At 41.1% G+C, this 22,707-nt stretch overlaps 1 pseudogene; it reads left to right on the top strand.

Annotated features, from left to right (window-relative positions):
* The window catches only part of LOC127642881 (A disintegrin and metalloproteinase with thrombospondin motifs 3-like), a 216,424-nt pseudogene that overhangs the window by 157,892 nt on the left and 35,825 nt on the right, over positions 1-22,707 (top strand).

Below are 22,707 nucleotides of genomic sequence, written 5' to 3' on the forward strand. Positions count from 1 at the left end.
GTATTTTGTTAAACATCTTATTGACTTTTGCACAGTACTGTATATTTCTTAATAGTATTGTCCTTCTATCTTTCAGCCAACAAAAGGTGTCATCTATATTGCCAGTCAAAAGAAACAGGTGATGTGGCTCACATGAAGCAGCTGGCACATGATGGAACAAGGTGTTCTTACAAAGACCCATATAGCATATGTGTGCGTGGAGAGTGTGTGGTAAGATTTTAAACTTACTCGGTCTCATTGCATAAAATGTTGCATACAAATAAATACTTTGAAGCAGAATGAAGAGAAGTAGCCATTAGCAACATTCCTGGCAGTGTCATTTGCATTTAATTGACTGATTCTCTTGAAATACTGCTGTAGATTTATAGGTTGGCTGGCTCTATGGTTTGTCTCTGAGCCACTGCGGGCTGACATTGCTGTGTATACAGGAAAAGTGTCACTTCAAAATGAATGTTGTTTGAGGAATGGATATCTCTTGATGTGATTGATAGAAGTACATTGATTTTTGTAGATGGATCGAACAATGAATAGTGATTAGCTTTTGGGAGGAAGTGATTGATTGAGTGTCAGTTAGTTTATTTGCTTATAAAGCTTATAAGGGTTATTTGCAGATGTCTTGCACTTCTTATAACGTTTTGTACATCAAACTGCGTCATGCACCTATATTTGGAGAGGAAACCAGTTGTGGCCCTGGCATGCTTGGTGCCTGAAATGATATAGACCAACACCAAAAAACAAAGATAAAAATATTAGAAATATATAAAAATTTTATTCTGAAATTATTATGATGTGTTAACTCAATGGCCCCAACCTAATACACAGTGGTTGAAATCCCAAACTAATGTAGATGTTTTAAAATAAACTAAACATAATTGCAAGTAAACTTGACAGTAAGTGCACTTACATTGTGTGGAAAAGAGCAAGTAAGACATTTTACAAAATAACTCAAATAATTCAGAAATACTTTTTTAACATGTGCAACTTAGTTATCTTAATTATTAAGATAAAAATTATTATTTTGCTTTTGGGAAGTTAAAGAAATGGGCATGACACATCTGACAGTGGTTATAGTTTCATGACATCAGATGCAGACATAAGTAAAGATGAAAGTTTGAGTTGATTCTAATAGCAGAAGTCTCTGTAAAACTGCCATGCCTTTTTTTCTCAGTGTGTCTTGAATGTCTTCTCTCTCTCCTCTAGAAAGTGGGCTGTGACAGGGAAATTGGTTCCAGTAAGTTGGAGGATCAGTGTGGTGTGTGTGGGGGTGACAACTCCCACTGCCGAACCGTGAAAGGAACCTTCACACGAACACCCAAGAAAGCTGGTAAGATGCTTTCCTCTTTCCTGGGCCACACATTGTTTTACATAAATCAAACATCGCTTCTTACTGTATAGAAGCCCTGTCATTGTTTATATTTTATTGTCCTTTAGTTTCAGGTCTAAATTTCTGGGTAGAAAGTATACTTCTGGAGTTCTTTATTGTTTTGGAAGTTTTGAAGAGTGATTTAAGATATGGTTTTAAATATATTTATTGAGTTTAAATATATTATTGACTTGATTTCAAAAACACTAAATTTTCAATCTGTTTTATGCATAAATTATTAATAGACATTATTATTATAGTACAAATTTTCTTCAAAAATACACTTGAAACTCCTCTGAGACTATAGAATAAGTCAGCTGTTAGTATACATTTGATAAATATAATATATTTATATTAAGTTAAATATAACTTAAATTTGAAGTGGCCTAAAAATGAAAATAAAAATATAGCTAACAAAATGCATTTATTGATTTCTGGATTTTACCATTACTGTTAGGTGGATGTGTGAGTCCAGTAAATTACCGCAAAAGCTTACATTTCACTGCACACATATCATAGTAAAAAGCAACAGCACTAAAATATTCAAATACCAAGAACATACACATTCAAAATATATATATTCAATTTATATAACTGTAAGTCAGAAAGCTTATTACTAGACTCTAACACACCAACTTTATTATCTCCTTTGCATACAAACTGCAAGCGGTGTTTGGTAGTAACTGATTAAGTGTGATCTGGATAATGTAATCAAATTATAAAAATTGACTACTTGTAATAGTAAATTGCATTTTAAAATTTAAAGTTATCTCTGACAACATGTTAATCTAATGAATTGTTGATATACATTCATGAGTGTTTTCGAAAGGTGGTGGGTAATGAAACTGAACACACAGATGGAGCGTCTCACTCAACATTTGACCACTGGATTTACTAAAATCCTTTTACTTTTCAGGAGACACATTGCAAAAAAATTACTGTGCAATATAAACTCTGCCTTCCAGAAGTTAATATCCAGTCCACTTCTGTGTCAGATCTACTGAAGCATTTGAAGGTGTGCTTGAATGTTACTAATGTGACTTCTCATTACATACTGTATCGAACAATCTCCTGAAGAACACAGAATCCAATGTAATGCTTTTGTTTTCAGCTTCAAAAATATGTATGAGTATGTGGTTTTTGTGACACTGATTCACAACTAGAACTGGTCTACTTCCTTACCTCACATGGATGACATTTGTAATTGCTGGAGTAGGACCACATTTGTTAAACATGTCCTGGATAATCTGTCCATAATCTAGAAACTCTCTTATAAGAAATTTATGTTTTTCTTCTTCTAAATATGTGTGTTGATGAGTTACTCTTATCATTTAAAATGTTTAAATTTATTTAATTACTTTTTATTTCACTCATTAACTGACAAAATTAAGTGAAACACAAAAAAGTATATAAATTATCATATTTTGTTTAATTAATTATGTTTTCTTAAATGCATTTAAGCAAGATTTTGTGAAAATTGTACAAGGTTGCCTTACTCAAATGCATGTGACATCAAATTAAGTGACATCTGGTTTTTGGGGGAGGGGTGTCATTATTATTCAGCCAACAGCAACCTGAAATAAGGGTAGTGATCTAAATGGCTTCCTGTTTAATGCTATTACCCAGTTGTGCAGCCTTAATAGGAGCTTGAAGCTCACCCCAGAAGTAATTTATACATACCCCCCCCCCCCCCCACCATTTATGAAGACATAAATACTGAATTAATACACATTTCAAATAGTTTAAAATGAACTGAAATCAAAACACATTAAATCAGTGTTCAGGAAGCCAGTGGTTGGCATTTTTTTCAAATTAGCCTATGATACATGTAATAGGATAAATAACACACACAAACAAAGCAGAATAGAGACTGTATTCAAAAGATATACATTTTCCTCTATTAATCCTATTCATTTAACTTGTACTGCACTTGTGATTAAAGAGGAACCTGAATGCACAAAGGCCTAGGGGAGGACATCTTTGTAATGCCCCATGAAGTGCTGTCAAGCCCTGAATAAATATTAGCTCATTTGGATGCATTCTGGGTGATTATACAAGTTATCAGAGATGCACTTGTTCTGAACAAAAACAAACAACAGCAAAAGGCAGATTCCTCATATGATTATTTGAGCTACTGTGCATGTTAATTTTAGTATAAATATGCCAATCACTATCTTGAAGGATTTGTATAAATCATATTCAGAACTAGGCATACTATGTGGCTCTGACACAGTGTTTCATTGCAGAATTGCTGTTATTTCTGAAACTGTATAATTTTATCGTTGGATAGAGCCATTGCATCATGACAGATCCTCATAATCTGCATTCAAACATGTCTTCATTTGACCCATTTTTTATGAACATTGTGGCGTACAGGCCTATACAATAATGACAACATACCTGCATACTATTACTGAAACAGCCGTTGTACAGATGGCAGGACAATTTTGCCTAAGAATATTGATTCATGTGTGTGTATGTGTTGCTTTAATTGTGCCATTTAAGGATTTGGCATAATTTGAAATGGCATTATTATATCGTGCAATTTTCTTTATGGCAAGAGTCCTAGCTCTATTTGACCCCTTCCAGATGGGCCTCTGTGTGCATCATTAAAGCAGAATGTATCCTCGTAATGACAGGTTCAATCACTACAGCTTTATTAGTGTGACATCACGTGAAGGAAAGTGTCATAAAACAACTCTATATTGTTATGCTCTAACGAGAACTTGCATGCTGTTTAAATTATTTTAAGACAGTTGTCATAAAACAGTTTGTGTCATAATGTGTCATAGTTCACAATTTGTGATACTTTATAGCACAAATTATGTAACTGAAATAACACTTCCTTATGCACTGCATTATTATCATAACTACTTTTAACTCATTATTTGCATGAACTAAATCAGCATTTTGACCTCTCTCTTTCTTACTTGAATTGATCACTTTTTTAACAGGACAAATGTTAAGAGATTCCAAAAAGAAATCCTTGTGTTGGAAAACATAATCTGCAAATATTTTGTTTTGTCTAATCCTACACTGGCGCGCACACGCCCAGAGAATCCACAGTCACTTCCAGGACAGCGGTGACACGCGGCGCATGTGGCAGGGCATCCAGGCCATCACCAACTACAGGACAACATCAGTTGCCTGTGACAAAGATGCCTCCCTTCCAGATGCGCTGAACGACTTCTACGTTCGGTTTGAAGTGCAGAACGACGTGATGGCGAGGAAGTCCACCCCTCCTCCTAACGACCAGGTGCTCTGTCTTACCACGGCAGATGTGAGGAAAACTCTACGTAGAGTCAACCCACGGAAGGCTGCTGGACCAGACAACATTCCTGGCAGAGTGCTCAGAGGATGTGCAGACCAGCTAGCAGATGTTCTTACCGACATCTTCAACATCTCTCTGAGCAGCGCCGTCGTTCCAACGTGCTTCAAGGCCACCACCATCATCCCCATGCCAAAGAAGTCTTCAGTGTCCTGCCTCAACGACTACCGTCCCGTCGCACTTACACCCATCATCATGAAGTGCTTCGAGAGGCTCGTCATGAGGCAGATTAAGACCCAGCTGCCCCCTCACTAGACCCACTGCAGTTTGCGTATCGTTCAAACCGTTCAACGGACGATGCCATCACCACAACCCTCCATCTGGCCCTCACCCACCTAGACAATAAGGACTCATACGTTCGAATGCTGTTCATAGATTTCAGCTCAGCATTCAACACAATCATTCCCCAGCACCTGATTGGAAAGCTGAACCTGCTGGGCCTGGACACCTCCCTCTGCAACTGGATCCTGGACTTCCTGACTGGGAGACCTCAGTCAGTCCGGATCGGGAACAGCATCTCCACCACCACCACACTGAGCACTGGGGCCCCCAGGGCTGTGTGCTCAGTCCACTGCTGTTCACTCTGCTGACTCACGACTGTGCAGCAATGCACAGCTCGAATCACATCATCAAGTTCGCCGATGACACGACCGTGGTGGGTCTCATCAGCAAGAACAACGAGTCAGCATACAGAGAGGAGGTGCAGCGGCTGACGAACTGGTGTAGAGCCAACAACCTGTCCCTGAATGTCGACAAAACAAAAGAGATGGTTGTTGACTTTAGGAGAGCACAAGGTGAACACACTCCGCTGAACATCGACGGCTCCTCTGTGGAGATCGTCAAGAGCACCAAATTCCTTGGTGTTCACCTGGCGGAGAACCTCACCTGGTCCCTCAACACCAGCTCTATCACCAAGAAAGCCCAGCAGCGTCTCTACTTTCTTCGAAGGCTGAGGAAAGCACATCTCCCAACCCCCATCCTCACTACATTCTATAGAGGGACCATTGAGAGCATCCTGAGCAGCTGCATCACTGCCTGGTTTGGGACTTGCACCGTTTCGGACCGCAAAGCCCTGCAGAGGATAGTGAGGACAGCTGAGAAGATCATTGGGGTCTCTCTTCCCTCCATCAAAGACATTTACAAAAAACACTGTATCCATAAAGCAACCAGCATTGTGGACGACCCCACACACCCCTCACACAAACTCTTTACCCTCCTGCCGTCTGGCAAGAGGTACCGAGCTATTCGGGCCCTCACGGCCAGACTGTGTAACAGCTTCTTCCCCAAGCCATCAGACTCCTTAATACTCAGAGACTGGTTTGACACACACTTGTCCTGAGTTGCACTTTAATTACTGTCACTTTATAACTGTCTGCTACCTCAATAACTGCTATGTGCATAGAACATTATCTCATAGTATTTTATGTTTATGTTTACATTTTTAGAAACTGTCATCTTTTTGCACTACTGAGTACTGGTCGGCGCTGCACTGTCTATTGTCCTGTTCATTGTCAGAAATTTGTTGTACTGTCCTGTACTTTTTGCACATGTTTGCACGTGCACTTTATATAGGTAGTTTATATAGGTATTTTATTTCGTTGTGTAGTCTCATGTGGTCCTATTTTGGTCCTTTGTTGTTTTTATGTAGCACCATGGTCCTGGAGGAACGTTGTCTCGTTTTGCTGTGTACTGTACTAACTGTATATGGTTGAAACGACAATAAAAACCACTTGACTTGACACTTGACTTGACTTTTCTCTCCTGTACTGCTTTCTTTTATACTGATTGTATTGTAGCTTTAAAATTGCAGGTTAAATATAACTTAAATTCTGAAGCATGCTGTCGATTACCACATATAATCATTTTGACTCATTTTGTTTTAAAAATCCATCCATCCATCCATCCATCTTCAACCGCTTATCCGAAGTCGGGTCGCGGGGGCAGCTGCTCCAGCAGGGGGCCCCAAACTTCCCTATCCCGAGCCACATTAACCAACTCTGACTGGGGGACCCCGAGGCGTTCCCAGGCCAGTGTGGAGATGTAATCTCTCCACCTAGTCCTGGGTCTTCCCCAAGGCCTCCTCCCAGCTGGACGTGCCTGAAACACCTCCCTAGGGAGGCGGCCAGGGGGCATCCTTACCAGATATGCCCAAACCACCTCAACTGACTCCTTTCAACGCAAAGGAGCAGCGGCTCTACTCCGAGCTCCTCACGGATGACTGAGCTCCTCACCCTATCTCTAAGGGAGAAGCCCGCCACCCTTCTGAGGAAGCCCATTTCGGCCGCTTGTACTCGCGACCTAGTTCTTTCGGTCATGACCCAACCTTCATGACCATACGTGTTTCATGTAAAACATTTAGAATGGGTTTATATGGGGCAAGTGCACTGAAGAGATTGAAAACAGAAAGTGGAGCTTGTTTGCACTTGATCAACCTTTTGAGTTGGGACTACTTTTGTTTTATTTTTTTATTTTATTTAGGCAGACAACATCTGGTTGGTATTATTAACTAATTTATATATATATATATATATATATATATATATATATATATATATATATATATATATATATTGACAGATTGCATGGCTACTTTCAAATGGCCATCAATGGAGAGAGATGCTTTTTGCCTGCATAAAAATACAGTTGCAGCATCTATAAGCTGGGCAATGCTGTCTGTGCAAACCAGCTTGACCCCTTGGGTTTACCATGATTACTGTAAATGGTCATTGAATGATTTAAAAGACTTGAATGAGCTTTATAGCTACATTTACTAGTTTCATATTTTATTTATTTTTGTGGTGCTGTACTATGAATCTGAACAAAGAAATGAATTAATTTGGTAATAGACAGCATTCCACATATGCTGTCACTAATGCTTGTTGTATTTAACCCAAAATATTGCTTAAAGGTTTGACATAAAATTGGTTTGTTGTGCAGACTTAGCTTGACAAAATGCCTGTTAAATGAGGGTCGTGAAGAGCTTAATAAAAGCTTACCAAATTTCTAACAAATACTTACAAAACTCCTTCTAAAACATTCTAATTATAAATATTGCGGAATATTTAGACACCGAATCTAACCAGGTTGGAAGATAAATTTGCTCTCTCACACACATACACAGCAACCCTTACCACACATTGTCACACATCAACCATAATTTCTGTCAATTTTTTTATATCTCTTTCAACTTCCTCATCCCTTTTTCATTCTTGCTCTTTTAAGGCCCTTCCTCTAACCTCATCTGATCTCTATTAGGATTACCCAGCAGCCCATCTTTCTCAGCAGATGCCTTCCTGTCCACATTAACTGATGATAATACCTCCCAGCAGACACTGACTTAAGTGACTCAGCCCTTCACTACAATGATTGGACTGTTGGCCACCTTTTTACGACACAACCTTGTCTCAGAAATGTGTTATGCTGCTAGAGACTGGTTGAAAAATGTAGCTTTGGTTTAGAGACATTTACATGACAAAAGAGCGAAGAGTAAAAATGACATAACAAACCCTTCTTATTCTAAAGGGAAAACAAGAGGAGCCTTTTTACTGCCTAAAGGAGCACGGAATGTATATCTGAATGAAACTGAGGATTCTAGAAGTGTGATTGGTGAGTTGTATCATGCTTTGCAGAGGAATGGGCATCAGTAGAGAACGCAACATTAGTGCTGTAGTGCTGATTTTGTTTTCTTATGTGATGATGTGTTGAAAACACAGCCCAAAACTTCCTTCTGAATCAGTTAAATAACTGTTCATTGTCTTTTTTTTTTCCTAACATTATTAGAGCTTGACCAATATATATTTTTCTTTTGTTTTAATAAAAAAATTTTAAGTGTCTAATAACCAGCTTAATCGATGTATTGTTTTTTTTTAATTATTATTCTTTTTGACACAATAAACAAATAATAATATAAATGTAAATTGTCACACACACACACACACACATATATATATATATATATATATATATATATATATATATATATATATATATATATATATATATATATTTGGTGGGGTGTGTGGTGTGTTATGCGTGGATGCTGCAGAGAATAGCGTGAGCCTCCACACACACTACGTCTCCGTGGTAAGGTGTTCAACAAGCCACGTGATAAGATGCACAGATTGTCGGTCTCAGACACGGAGACAACTGAGATTCGTCCTCCGCCACCCAGATTGAGGCGAGTCACTACACCACCATGAGGACATAGAGCGCATTGGGAATAGGGCATTCCAAATTGGGGAGAAAAGGAAAAAAAGATGCGGTTTTGGTGATTGGATCACATGTGTTCAGCACACAATACATGTCTAAACGGAGTCTAAAATGCTTTGTGATTGGATCACAAAAATCACATACGTATGTGGTCAAAAACGCATCTCATTTAAGGTGTAAACGCTAATCCGTCCTGTATGCATCCCGGCTGTAGTGAAGTGCCTCCCCTCACCTGTCAATCAACCACTGAAGTTTAAATTTTGCCGGTTATGAGCGGTTTAAAAGGAAAATTTAAAAAGCAGATACACACTCAGGCATAAGAACTTCACTGATCTTCTTCAGTGTGTCTGTAATCAACATGCATGGACACTTATGAGAAGCACAAACAAATGTAGCTCAGGTTAATACAACTAATCCAATAAATAACAAACAATTCTTCTCGAAATGTTGATTTTGTGCTTAGATTACATTTCAGTTGCATCAGGGAGAAATAGCACACCATTTTTTTTCACACTTTGTTGCGGTTTATTATCTTGCAGGAACACACTGACAAAATGATCAATGTATGTCGTCATGTAACAGAGTCCCTCCTCTCCAAATCCGATCACAAGTTGTCAACGGAGAAACATTTAGGTGACCAGGTGTAAACAGTGATGTGTCAACATGTGATCGGATCACCCGAGACGCCTCTTAATAGCATATGGAAACGTGGTCTTAAAGGAATATTCCTTTAATCAGTAATCTTATAATATTGGCATTATATTCATGCTGTTTTTCCAGAGGGGAACAGGCTCCCATAGCTGAACCTGGTTTCCCCAAGGTTATTTGTCTCCTAAAACTAACATCGTATAGAGTTTTGTGTTCCTTTCCACAGTCACCTTTGGCTTGCCCACTGGGAACCTAAAGAAATATTTTAAGGCATAATCTACAAAAATGTTATTAATTTAAACTGCACAATGAGGACTTTAAGACACTGCAGACTTCACAGCTTCATTTTCTGTTACAGCATCGTTTTCTGTATAGCTGCTTTGAAATGATGTGTGCTGTGAAATGCAATATACCCAAAAAAATTTATAAAAATTACAATGTAAAAGGTTTAGTAGTTTATACAAATATTAAAAATGAAAGTTAATTTACCTTCAAGCACCATTGTTTCCTGTTGAAAACACATTGGTATAATGGCATTACTCAGTGCTAATGTTTATACACCCATCTATTAGTTCCATTACGTGGTAGATCCAAAATTAAGTAAGCAGTAGCTGGTTAAGTGTAAATATTGGTCAAACCAGTTATCGGTCTATCTCTTGATGTTATTACTTTCGTTTCTAAAGGATATGTCATCTATTCACATGGATTTAAATTGATGAAATCTGAATGATGAGCCTTCTGTCATGTTTTGATGTTTGTGTCCTGTATGCTTGTCGTGAGCCTGCTTGATGAACAGTTGCAGTAGTCAGAGAACTCATATCTCAAAGCTTTTGTTTGCAGCTATGCAGTGAAATAGAAATGCCTTCTAGTGAGGAGATGCCCACTTCTGCAAAGAACAGAAAAACAGTAGACTTTCTTTGCTCACTAATTGCTTCTGCTATCTCTCCCTTTGCCTTTTTTGTGCTGTTGCAAAGGTTACCTAAAGATGTTTCTCATTCCCCCTGGGGCTAGACATGTGATCATCCAAGAGCATGAGGCTTCTCCTCAAATTCTTGGTAAGTGATATCTCTCCTCATGTTTCTCAGACTAAAGAGCAAGGAGATAATATGCATGCCTGTGTTCAAAGCACTGTCCAGGTAGCTGCACTTAATGGATTTCACTCCGATACATAACAATGGCACCTGTGCAGTCACATGCACCTCTTCCATCTGTTAACAGCTTGTGCATTTTCATGGAAGTGCATTAGGCTCACAGATTTTAGAGACAAACACCATCATAATGTTTCTGTGACATTGTGCACCATTTAGCTAGATAGATGTGCCAGCTATAAAAATGTGACCTTACATGAACTTTTAAAGGGATAGTTTATCCAAAAATGAGAAATGTGTCCCCATTTACACACCCTCATGTTGATCCAGTCCTTTATGTCTTTCTTCTGTGAACCTCAAAAGGGGATGTTAACAGAATGTTAGGGAATGTTAGCGTCCACATTAACTTTCATTTTATAGAAAAAGAGCAGCATCAACATTCTTAAAAATGTCTTATTGTGTGTTGCACGGAAGTTAGAAGATTAACATGTTTGGACTGACACGAGAGTGAGTAAATTACTAAATAATATACATTTTTGGTTGTGCTAACAACTTAACAATTGGAGATGTGCCATAATGTGAAAATTGTGAAAGTAGTGACAAGCAAAATTTTTGAGAGCTTCTGTGCATCACTCTTAAAGGAATATTCTTGGTTCAATACCATTTCAGCTCAATCGACAGCATCTGTGCCATAATGTTGATTACCACACAAATGAATGTAGACTCGTCTCTCCTTTAAAAAAAAAGCAAAGAAAAAATGTATGTTACAGTGAGGCACTTACAATGGAAGTGAATATAGCCAATTTTTGCAGGGTTTAAAAGCAGAAATGTGAATCTTATAATTTTATAAAATCACTTACGTTAATTCTTCTGTTAAAACTGTATTATTTGATCTGTAAATTTGTTTAAATTGTCTTTTTTTTCTCTCCCCAATTTGGAACGGCCAATTCCCAATGCGCCCAATGCGAGAACCACATTATGGCGACCATGAGGAGGTTAACACAACGTGACTACCCACCCTAGCAACCAGGCCAATTGGTTCCTTATGAAGCCTGACTGGAGTCGCTCAGCATGTCATGTATTAGAACTTGTGACTCCAGGTGTGGTAGTCAGAATCTTTACTTGCTGAGCTACCCAGGCCCCCCTAAAATGTAATTTTTAAAGTCTTTGTAGGGTTTATGGTTTGTTGACATTACATTGTCATGGCAAAATATAACTTTACACAGAAAAGGTTAGTAAATTATTTTATAAAACTACAAACATGTTAACACTCATATTGCTTAAGTCTTATGGTTATACTGTTGAAAAAGTATTTTACTGTTCAATAAATTGGCGTAAGTGAGGCACTTTCGTTGTAAGTGCCTCACTGTCATCCAGAATTTGGCTTGTTTTTAAAGAAAAAGATGAACAAGTCAAATTAAATTTTTGTGGTAATAAATATTATGCCAAAAATGCTGTCGATTGAGCTGAAATGGTATTGAACCAAGAATATTCCTTTAAGGGGCTGTCACACTGTTCTTAGAGCACACATTTTTTTCCCGACAACACAATAGATCGGGATGTGATGTCACGCGGGAGTGTTTCTGGTTTTATTAAATAACAATTCACAAATAACAATTATTATTATATAAAAAATATTCAAATATAACATCTACTCACTTTCCACCAACAATAATAAAATAAAAAAACAGCTTTGAAATATGTATCATTTGAACTGAGCCAAAAGGTCAGTTTGTGACATTTCGATCTTCTATTGGTCACACATCCTCTTGTCATGCAGATTCGCAGTTCAGAGTTCACTAAGCTTGAACTTTTGTATGCTGCATTGTAAAAAAAAATTCCAGTCCGCCCCATTTGGATACATTTGAATAGGAGTGAATGGAGCCCAAATTGTAGTGTGACAGCCATCTTACTGTACCCACTGCTTTGTGAAATACTACAAATCTCTACTAAAACATTAAAATACAAAAATAGCTGCATTATTGCATAACAGTTGAATTAATGTTCTTTATTTGAAATCAATTCTGGAGACATAGTCACATTGCAGCATGTGAAAAAGCTATTGTTGCTCATTCCCAAATAAGTGTATATTCCTTGTTTTAAACACCAGTTCTTCCAAGTTCTTTAAATGTTTTGTTTTTTTTCGAGGCCCTCTCTTAATCTAAGCCTTATTCTTCGTCCATTAACTGGAACAGATGGAAAAACGAGACCTGGATTTCACAATGTTCCTTTCAGTATGCAGATTTTAAAAGAATAAGATACATTGATTGGCCCATTTTCTTAATTCTATTAATAATTAGAGCTTTATAGAGACAGCAATTATCATTTGCCAACGCATGTAATTGAGTTGCTTTTATTTTTAGCATATTCCTCGTTTTGGAAGTGCCTCTCCCTGAATGTAGTTTAAATATTACTCATCCATAGTTGAACTTTTAATTAAACCTAACCTTTTAATTAAACCTAACCTTTTTTTAATTAGCTAGATAAGATGATCAATGCCTTGCTCTACTTCCCCAGTTAACCTCCAGAGAGGTCGTCAAAAGGTAATTCTGTCCAATAACACTTCACTTTGGAGTGTTTAATAGCTAATTATTGGTTTTCCTTACATTAAACTTAAACAATTACTATAATTAGATTCCTTTGCATGACAAAATGCTTCATTTTAGTGATTTATATGGTCTGCCTCTGTCTCCATTAGATTTTCATAGTGAATTGTGATTTCATCTGGCTTATTGCTGGAGTTCTCCAAGTTCATTCTGGAATTTTAGATTTATTATTTAGATGAAAAAGAGGTAATTTGCATGGTAATTTAATAATTTAAATAATGCATATTTTATGGGATTGCCCATCCGTGGCATCCTTGCTAACTCTGACTCTAACTCTGTTTTATGATTAGCACCTACAGCATTTATTCTGAACAATGTAGTGCATTTGTCTCAACAGTTTGGCAACAAATGTGAAAGAAACCCAGATATATTTATTTAAAATAAATATTCACTCAATATAAAGTTCCCTGTCTGTCGCTCTCTTCAACGTTATGTCAGAGAAGTGACACTAGGGGTCTCTCTTGAGCACCGAATATACCTCTGATCTATGAAAAAAGGCCAATGAGAAGTTGGCAGCTAGTATTTGCACACCCCGCCCCCGGACATACGGGTATAAAGGCGAGGAAATACTAGAGTTCATTCTTAAAATTTCTTCGGAGCCGATGGTTGTGCATGCTGTTCAGGTGAAAACACACCTTTTACAAACATGCACACCGGTTACAGCGGTGATTTCTTCTTGCACGGCAGTGCAGATTGCCCCTGGGCGCTTCAACAGTGCAGAAAACCCAAACTCTAGAGAGTTATTTAAAAGAGTGATTTTCTCTAAAAGAGCAAAATACATGGCGGCGTTGAACGTCCTTTTTAGGACGCATCTTTATAAAGATGCCCTTCCGCCCCTGTGTAGTTCCTGGATGCGGTAGAGTGCTCTCCGCTTCAGACTGCCACAGGCGTTGTCTCGTGTGTCTGGGTAGCAATCACACCGAGGCTGCATTTGTGGATGGTTCATGCTCTCACTGCGAGGGCATGACCATGACAACGTTGCGGTCGCAGCTCCCTTTCAACCGAAAGAAAGCCACTACAGCCGCCCCCGCATTGCTCCTTCTTCCCACAGGATTGTGGACGGTGCGAGTGGTGCTGGAAGCGATCTGGGATGGCAGCGGGTGCGGCTCTGTCGGGTACCCCCCCTCGGACCACCCATCCCCCGGCACGCTCGATGACTCCCGTCTGTGCTCAAGGCAACAGCGGTTCGCCTCACAGCCAGCCTGCTTATCCTCTGGAGCTCGAAGCAGATGAGCTCGCCGCTGCATCGGAGAGTGCGGCTTCTGACGTGGATGACTCCCTTGGGCTGCCGCCTACTGAGGCTGACGCTCAGATGACCGACATGCTTTCCTGGCTGCCACCAACCTAGGTTTGGACTGGAACCCCCCCGTCCTCCCCACAGCCATCGCAGCTGGATGACTGGTTCCTGGGGTCCGGGTGCCGCTCACAATGTTGTGGACAACATCCTCGCTGACAGTGAAGGCCTACACTACACTTCACTCGGGCAGGCGATTGCCACCCTCGTGGTCCAGGAACAACACCTGTGGCTGAACTTGGTCGAGATGCGTGAGACCGACAAAGTTCGCTTTCTCGACGCCCCAGTCTCCCAGTTCGGCCTCTTCGGCGACACCGCCGAGGACTTCACCCAGCAGTTCAACGCAGTGAAGAAACAGACTGAGGCGATTTCTCACATCCTGCCCCGCCACAAGCTTGCCTCCATGGGCCATGCCCTGTCTGCTCGCCGAGGGCGTCCCCCTGCGAAGAAACAACAAGCTGCTCCGCCTCAACCTGGGCCCAGCTCTCAGCTCACGCGTCAAGCGCTCCGCAGGAAGCAGACTCCCCCCGTCTCACGGACCTCTTCGAGGACCCAGAAGGCTCCCAGGTGCTCCTGAGACGGACGACCCAGAGCCCAAGACGTTAGCTCCAGAGATGGTAAGACCACTCCGTCCCCTAGTGGAGGGCCGGGAGGAGAATCTTCTTTTGAATTAATTTCATTTGCCACTCCCCTTAACCGGGGCAGCGGTACCCAAATTCTCAATAAAAGAGCTATTTCCTTTGTTTCTGGGTCATCTGGCCCGCAAATGCTGTTCTCACGGCACTCTGCCACCAGATCTCAACAGTCCCGGCATGCTGGCCGTGGTCCCAGATCCGCCTTCAGCCCCAGGTTCTGACGAGTCCAGAGGACACCATTACATGACCTCCTCCTTAGTCACTTACCCGCCCCCCTGCCGGGTGTGCGGAGCAAGGTAAGTGCTTCTAGTCTTTTCTCAGCAACAGAGCATCGGGACCCCTCCTCGCCTCCCGACGGCGTACTACCTGCTACGCCCCGCTGCGAAGCCCCGCCGGGTACATAAAAAATACCCCTTGGTGCCCCTAGCACGGAGATTGGATGCATGGCTCTCACTTCCCAACCCGTCACGCTGGCTGGCCTGGACCATCCGACTCAGTTATCCAATTCAGTTTGCCAGGCCCCGCCCCCCTTCGCGGGCATCCACTTTAACGCAGTACACGGCGAGCATGCCAAATTCCTGCGCATGGAGATCGCTACCCTTTTACTCAAAGACGCGACAGAGCCTGTCCCTCCAACCGAAATAAAGAAGGGTTTCTACAGCCCTTACTTCATTGTACCCAAAAAGGCGGTGGCTTACGACCAATCTTGGACCTGCGAGTTTTCAACCGAGCTCTGCTCAAATTCCCGTTCAAAATGCTCACACACATAGATTGGTTCACAGCGGTAGACCTGAAGGACTCGTACTTCCACGTCTTAATTCTGCCGTGACACTGACCCTTTCTATGGTTCGCATTCGACGGCCAGGCGTTCCAGTACAAAGTCTTCCCCTTCGGCATGTCTCTGTCCCCTCGCGTCTTCATGAAAGTCGCATAGGCAGCTCTTGCCCCGCTCCGAGTACCAGGCATCTGCATACTCAATTACCTTGACGACTGGCTCATACTGGCCCACTCCCGAGAGTTACTATGCCCTCACAGAGACCAGGTGCTCAAACACCTCAGCCGCTTGGGGCTTTAGGTCAACCGAGAAAAGACAACGCTTGCCCAGCGGAGAGTGGAGGCTTAACCCCCAGTCGGTCCAGCTGATTTGGGAACGATTCGGCAGAGCCCAGGTAGACCAGTTTGCCTCCCAAGAGACCTCCCATTGCTCACTCTGGTACGCCCGAACAGATGCTCCCCTTGAGGCAGACGCACTGGCACACAGCTGGCTCGCGGGGCTACGCAAGTACGCATTCCCAGGTCGGTAAGCGTCGCCTTGTTCCCCTGTCTAGGGTAACCAGAAGGACTCCGACGAAGGGTACGTGCAGTCTGATACAACCGGTCGTTTGGCATGTAAAAACACCTGCCTGCTCCTGTGTCAGCAGAACACGTACACGACTCAGCGCATGGCGTGATTTCAATTGGACCCCTAGTTTCGCTTCTCCAACACAACGTCGAAGAGAGCGACAGATGGGGAATGTCTAGGTTACGGATGTAACCTCCATTGACATGTCTTCCCGGCCATGTCTCTGAGCCGGACTGCTGTAGTGGCCAGAACCATTTCCGGCTCCTCAGAAAAATCCTGAATGAACTCTAGTATTTCCTCACCTTTATACCCATATGTCCAGGGGCAGGGTATGCAAATACTAGCTGCCAACTTCTCATTGCCCTTTTTTCATAGATCAGAGGTATATTCGGTGCTCAAGAGAGACCCCTAGTGTCGCTATCGCCATCAGGAAAGGAAGTTACATCCATAACCTAGACGATTCTGCTATCATTTACTTATTCTGACAGAATAAAGATACAATTCAAATGAATGGTGAACATTCTCCCTAACATCTCCTTATATACACTCACCTAAAGGAACACCTGTTCAATTTCTCATTAATGCAATTATCTAATCAACCAATCACATGGCAGTTGCTTCAATGCATTTAGGGCTGTGGTCCTGGTCAAGACAATCTCCTGAACTCCAAACTGAATGTCAGAATGGGAAAGAAAGTTGATTTAAGCAATTTTGAGCGTGGCATGGTTGTTGGTGCCAGACGGGCCGGTCTGAATATTTCACAATCTGCTCAGTTACTGGGATTTTCACACACAACCATTTCTAGGGTTTACAAAGAATGGTGTGAAAAGGGAAAAACATCCAGTATGCGGCAGTCCTGTGGGCGAAAATGCCTTGTTGATGCTAGAGGTCAGAGGAGAATGGGCCGACTGATTCAAGCTGATAGAAGAGCAACTTTGCCTGAAATAACCACTCGTTACAACCGAGGTATGCAGCAAAGCATTTGTGAAGCCACAACACGCACAACCTTGAGGCGGATGGGCTACAACAGCAGAAGACCCCACCGGGTACCACTCATCTCCACTACAAATAGGAAAAAGAGGCTACAATTTGCAAGAGCTCACCAAAATTGGACAGTTGAAGACTGGAAAAATGTTGCCTTGTCTGATGAGTCTCGATTTCTGTTGAGACATTCAGATGGTAGAGTCAGAATTTGGTGTAAACAGAATGAGAACATGGATGCCTTGTTACCACTGTGCAGGCTGGTGGTAGTGGTGTAATGGTGTGGGGGATGTTTTCTTGGCACACTTTAGGTCCCTTAGTGCCAATTGGGCATCGTTTAAATGCCACGGCCTACCTGAGCATTGTTTCTGACCATGTCCATCCCTTTATGGCCACCATGTACCCATCCTCTGATGGCTACTTCCAGCAGGATAATGCACCATGTCACAAAGCTCGAATCATTTCAAATTGGTTTCTTGAACATGACAATGAGTTCACTGTACTAAAATGGCCCCCACAGTCACCAGATCTCAACCCAATAGAGCATCTTTGGGATGTGGTGGAACGGGAGCTTCGTGCCCTGGATGTGCATCCCACAAATCTCCATCAACTGCAAGATGCTATCCTATCAATATGGGCCAACATTTCTAAAGAATGCTTTCAGCACCTTGTTGAATCAATGCCACGTAGAATTAAGGCAGTTCTGAAGGCGAAAGGGGGTCAAACACAGTATTAGTATGGTGTTCCTAATAATCCTTTAGGTGAGTGTATTTCATGAAATAAATTAATAATAATAATAATACAAAAACTCACAGATTTGGAAAACATGAGGTTCAGGTTCATTTTTTGTGAACTATGCATTTTTAGGTCTGCATTTTATGGATATACACCTGAAGAAATGCAAACTTATGCTAAATTTAGGAAATAAAACAAAAGATTTGATTTCATTGCATCAAATCCTTTTGCACCTATAGTCCTTGCTCTTATAAAATAACAGTTCAATCCCTTTTGCTCTTTATTATGTTACAGCATTTTAGACAATGTATTCCAGATTTAATGTTTGAGAACATTTTTACATTACAAGTGACATTTGATGACTGGTTGCAATGGTGATTGTCCTGACATGTGCACAGATTTCCTGGTAATCACCATTGACATTCAGGCAAGTGATCACCTAATTGCTCTCATGCTCTGAGTCAGACTGTGTCACTGCTTATTCGTGTCATTATGTCAGTTTGTTAGACGGCCCCCACATCCTTGCCATATTATAATGCCATATAATTCAACAGCTTTTAATAATAGCATTGTTTCTGAAAATTTTAATAAAGCTTTTAGACATTGAGATGTCAGCATACAAGCACATTAGTAAAAATATGAATGTTCTCGCTTTCCTTTTCACTTGTATTTTGTCAGTTAAATGCACTGCTATGACGATAAGTTAATTGAACAGAGTCAGGTCATCCTGTAAAGCTCTTATCTGTGAACTCTTGAAGAGATCTAATTAATTGTTGATTGCAGCTATCAAGAACCAGGCAACAGGACATTACATTCTAAATGGCAAAGGGGACGAGGCAAGGTCTCGGCGCTTCATTGATATGGGAGTGGAGTGGGACTACATCATTGAGGATGACTCCGAGACTCTCCAAACTGATGGTCCATTACATGATGCACTTGTTGTTTTGGTAAACCAAAATTTACTTTCTCAAATCGAATTTCTCTCAAGGCTTAAAAAGCACAATGAAAAAAAAAAAACATTAGTCTTGGATTGACCATTTATTTTTGCATGTTGAGAAAAACAAGCACACATAAATACAGTGTGGTTTCGAAAGTCTAGGTCTACTTTTAGAATTTTTCACATTTTATATATATGTATACACACACACACACACATAGATCAGCCACAGCATTAAATCTACCTGACTAATATCATGCCGGTTCCCCTCATGCTGCCAAAACAGCTTTGACCTGTCGATTCATGGACTCCACAAGAGCTCTGAAGGTTTCCTGTGGTATCTGTTAGCAGCAGATCCAGCAGATGTGTAAATAGCCTGAAAAAGTTTCACAGACATGTGACTAACATAAATGGTATAATGTGTCCCTGAACAAAGGGGGATTCAAAATCAAAAGTAACAGTCAGTATCTGGTGTGGCCACCAGCTGCATTAAGTACTGAAGTGCATCTCCTTCTCATGGACTGCACCAGATTTGCCAGTTCTTGCTGTGAGATGTTACCCCACTCTTCCACCAAGGCACTTGCAAGTACCCAGACATTTCTGGTCTCCGATCCAACATGTCCCAGATGTGCTCAATGGCATTGAGATCCGGGCTCTTTGCTGGCCATGGCAGAACTCTGACATTTCTGTCTTGCAGGAAATCATGCACAAAATGAGCAGTGTGGCTGGTGGTATTGTCATGCTAGAGCGTCATGTCCGAATGAGCCTGCAGGAAGGAGGAGGATGTCTTCCCTGTAACGCACAGCATTAAGATTGCCTGCAATGACAACAAGCTCAGTCCGATGATGCTGTGACACACTGCCCCAGACCACGATGAACCCTCCACCTCAAAATTGATCCCGTTCCAGAGTACAGGCCTCGGTGCAACGCTCATTCCTTCGAAGATATACGCGAATCCGACCATCACCCCTGCTGACACAAAACCGTGACTCGTCAGTGAAGAGCACTTTTTGCCAGTCCTGTCTGGTTCAGCAAAGGTGAACCACAGGAAACATCACAGAAATCCAAATATTTAAGTTGCAAAGCATAAAAATACTTATACAAGTGTACAATACAAGATCAACGAATTCAGTATTTAGTGTCAAAGAAGCACTGGCCTGATAGGGTAAGAGACAGTCCCATCACTTGGCCTGAGAATCTCTCACACTGGCCCGAGCCAGCAGGCTGTCATTAATTTTGAGCCTTGTGCAGTACATAGTGAGATGTAGGCCTCTTGGCCTAACAGCAGTCTTTGATGTCTTGGGAGTGGGAACGGGTTCTCAATGCACAGCATTTCTACTGCTTTAGCTTTCTGATTGTAGAATTACTTGCTTATGTAGGATCTTTTTGTGATGCATGAACTACATTCTGTAAATCTTCAGCTCATGGATGAACACAGTGACATTATCCTGGGAAACAAATCATCAGTTCTTTACTGGCCACAAACCATAGAGGAAAGAAATAAACATTTCTTTCCTCTAAGTTATAGTCCTATAAAAGTTGTTGGTACTGTTGACTGATTTTAACAGATATCTCTTTTAAATCCTCCTATTACACCTGTCATGCAGGTGAATTAAGGTGAATTCATGAACACGTTAGCCTATTTAAAAGATTCATGGTGATCTTTAGGTAAATTCTTTGGAACCAACCTAGGCAGAGTAACAGTAGTGTTGGATGTCATCCATTTGGACATTATCTGTGTATTTACAGTATACAGGCAAGAGTCTTTAGCGATGATACTGTAACCCTTCCAGCCTTATTTTAGCCTCAGAAACCTTTTGTGTGTCTTTGAAACATGAAGAAAACATGAAATTGCAGAGACAACAGGAGTAAAAGTAATTACTAATAACTAAAGTTATTTACTAAAGTTATTTACTATTTACTAATAACAAAGTTAGTTGTCCTTGAAATTAATAAATGCTTACCACACTCGTGTCATTTTCAGATGTGATTAAACATCCTCTTCTAAGTCATCTCACACAGAGGACATCACATAAATCTGCATACTGTTAAATATGCATGAACAAATGCTAAATCCAATGCTTCAAATGTTAAGCAAATGCTTCTAAATATCACTTTATTGTGTCTGAAACATTTGTCCTATTGTTTTTTAAAGATTATACCTAAGGACAACGAGACAAGTTCCACACTAATGTACAAATACATCATTCATGAAGAATCTATAAACAATGAAGTGCCTATAAACAACAATAATGTCATTCTGGAGGACACGTATGAGTGGGCATTGAAGAGCTGGTCCCAATGTTCAAGACCTTGTGCTGGAGGTAATCTACACAGTTACCCTTCTGTCACTCACTCGACGTTGTGTCGATTGTAGTGACACAAGGGGTCTCTTCTGAGAGCCTTGCATACCTCTGAACTTGAGAAAAGGCCAATCAATTTGGCAGACAGTATTTGCATGCCCTGCCCCCGGACATAAGGGTATAAAGGGGAGCAGATTTTTTCTTCGGAGCCAAGCGGTTGTGTGATCAGCGAGCTGTGTGTCACAATTGCTTCACCCACCTCTGCAAGAGAGCTTCTGTTGGATCTGACAGCTCATTCCAGCGGCTTTCTCCTCTCTGCATGCTGTGCAGACTTTGTCCCTGGGCGCTTCGACAGCATTTCTCTCCTAAAAGAGTTGACTTCTCTGAAAGAGTTTTATTTTCCTCTAAAAAAGTTTGTTTTCTGGTAAAAGAGCAACATACACAAGCAGGCGTTGAACGTCCTTTCCGCCGCTGTGTAGTTCCTGGATGTGGCCGGTATCTCTCCAGATCCGACAGTCATAGACGCTGCCTTGTGTGCCTGGATAGCGATAATGCTTTCCCGGGCCGCTGTGAGCGTGGGGTTAGACTGGAACCCTCCATCCTCCCCCCAACCCTCGCGGCTTGATGATTGGTACCTCAGCTCTGGGCGCTGCTCTCAGCCATGCCCCCCCCCCCCGCGAACCTTTCTTTCCGGAAGTGCGAGGGCTGGGCATGCAAATTCTGTCTGCCAACTTGACATTGGCCTTTTCTCAAGTTCGGAGGTACGTGAGGCTCTCAGAAGAGACCCCTTGTGTCACTACAATCGACACAACATCTCGTTCCTTTCATCGGGGGAACGGAGGTTACAACAGTAACCATGACGTTTTTCTGCCCAGAGTGCTTATCTGAATGTAATTTTAATCCGAGTGGCATCTGCAACCATACAGGTACATTGCTAGACCTTTTCTAAGAACTAACTTTAACTAACTTGCCATATTTCGTATTACTTTTAACCAACTTGTCTTCTATTGTTTTATAAATTGAAACTTAAAACTTCTTGTTTTGCTTTCAAGGTGTGTTTGTGCTATATTTCTTTCAAATAAATGCCACTTAGATTCATATTTTGTTATATAATGCAAAGATATTCATACAGTATATTTTCAATTGTGTCCAAATACCATGCCTGGCCCCCCAAAAAGTTGCATACTCTAATATTTGTTGGACCGCTTTTAGCTTTGATTATGGTGCATATTCGTTGT

The sequence above is a fragment of the Xyrauchen texanus genome, chromosome 4, assembly GCF_025860055.1.
Source record: "Xyrauchen texanus isolate HMW12.3.18 chromosome 4, RBS_HiC_50CHRs, whole genome shotgun sequence".
Classification (NCBI taxonomy): domain Eukaryota; kingdom Metazoa; phylum Chordata; class Actinopteri; order Cypriniformes; family Catostomidae; genus Xyrauchen; species Xyrauchen texanus.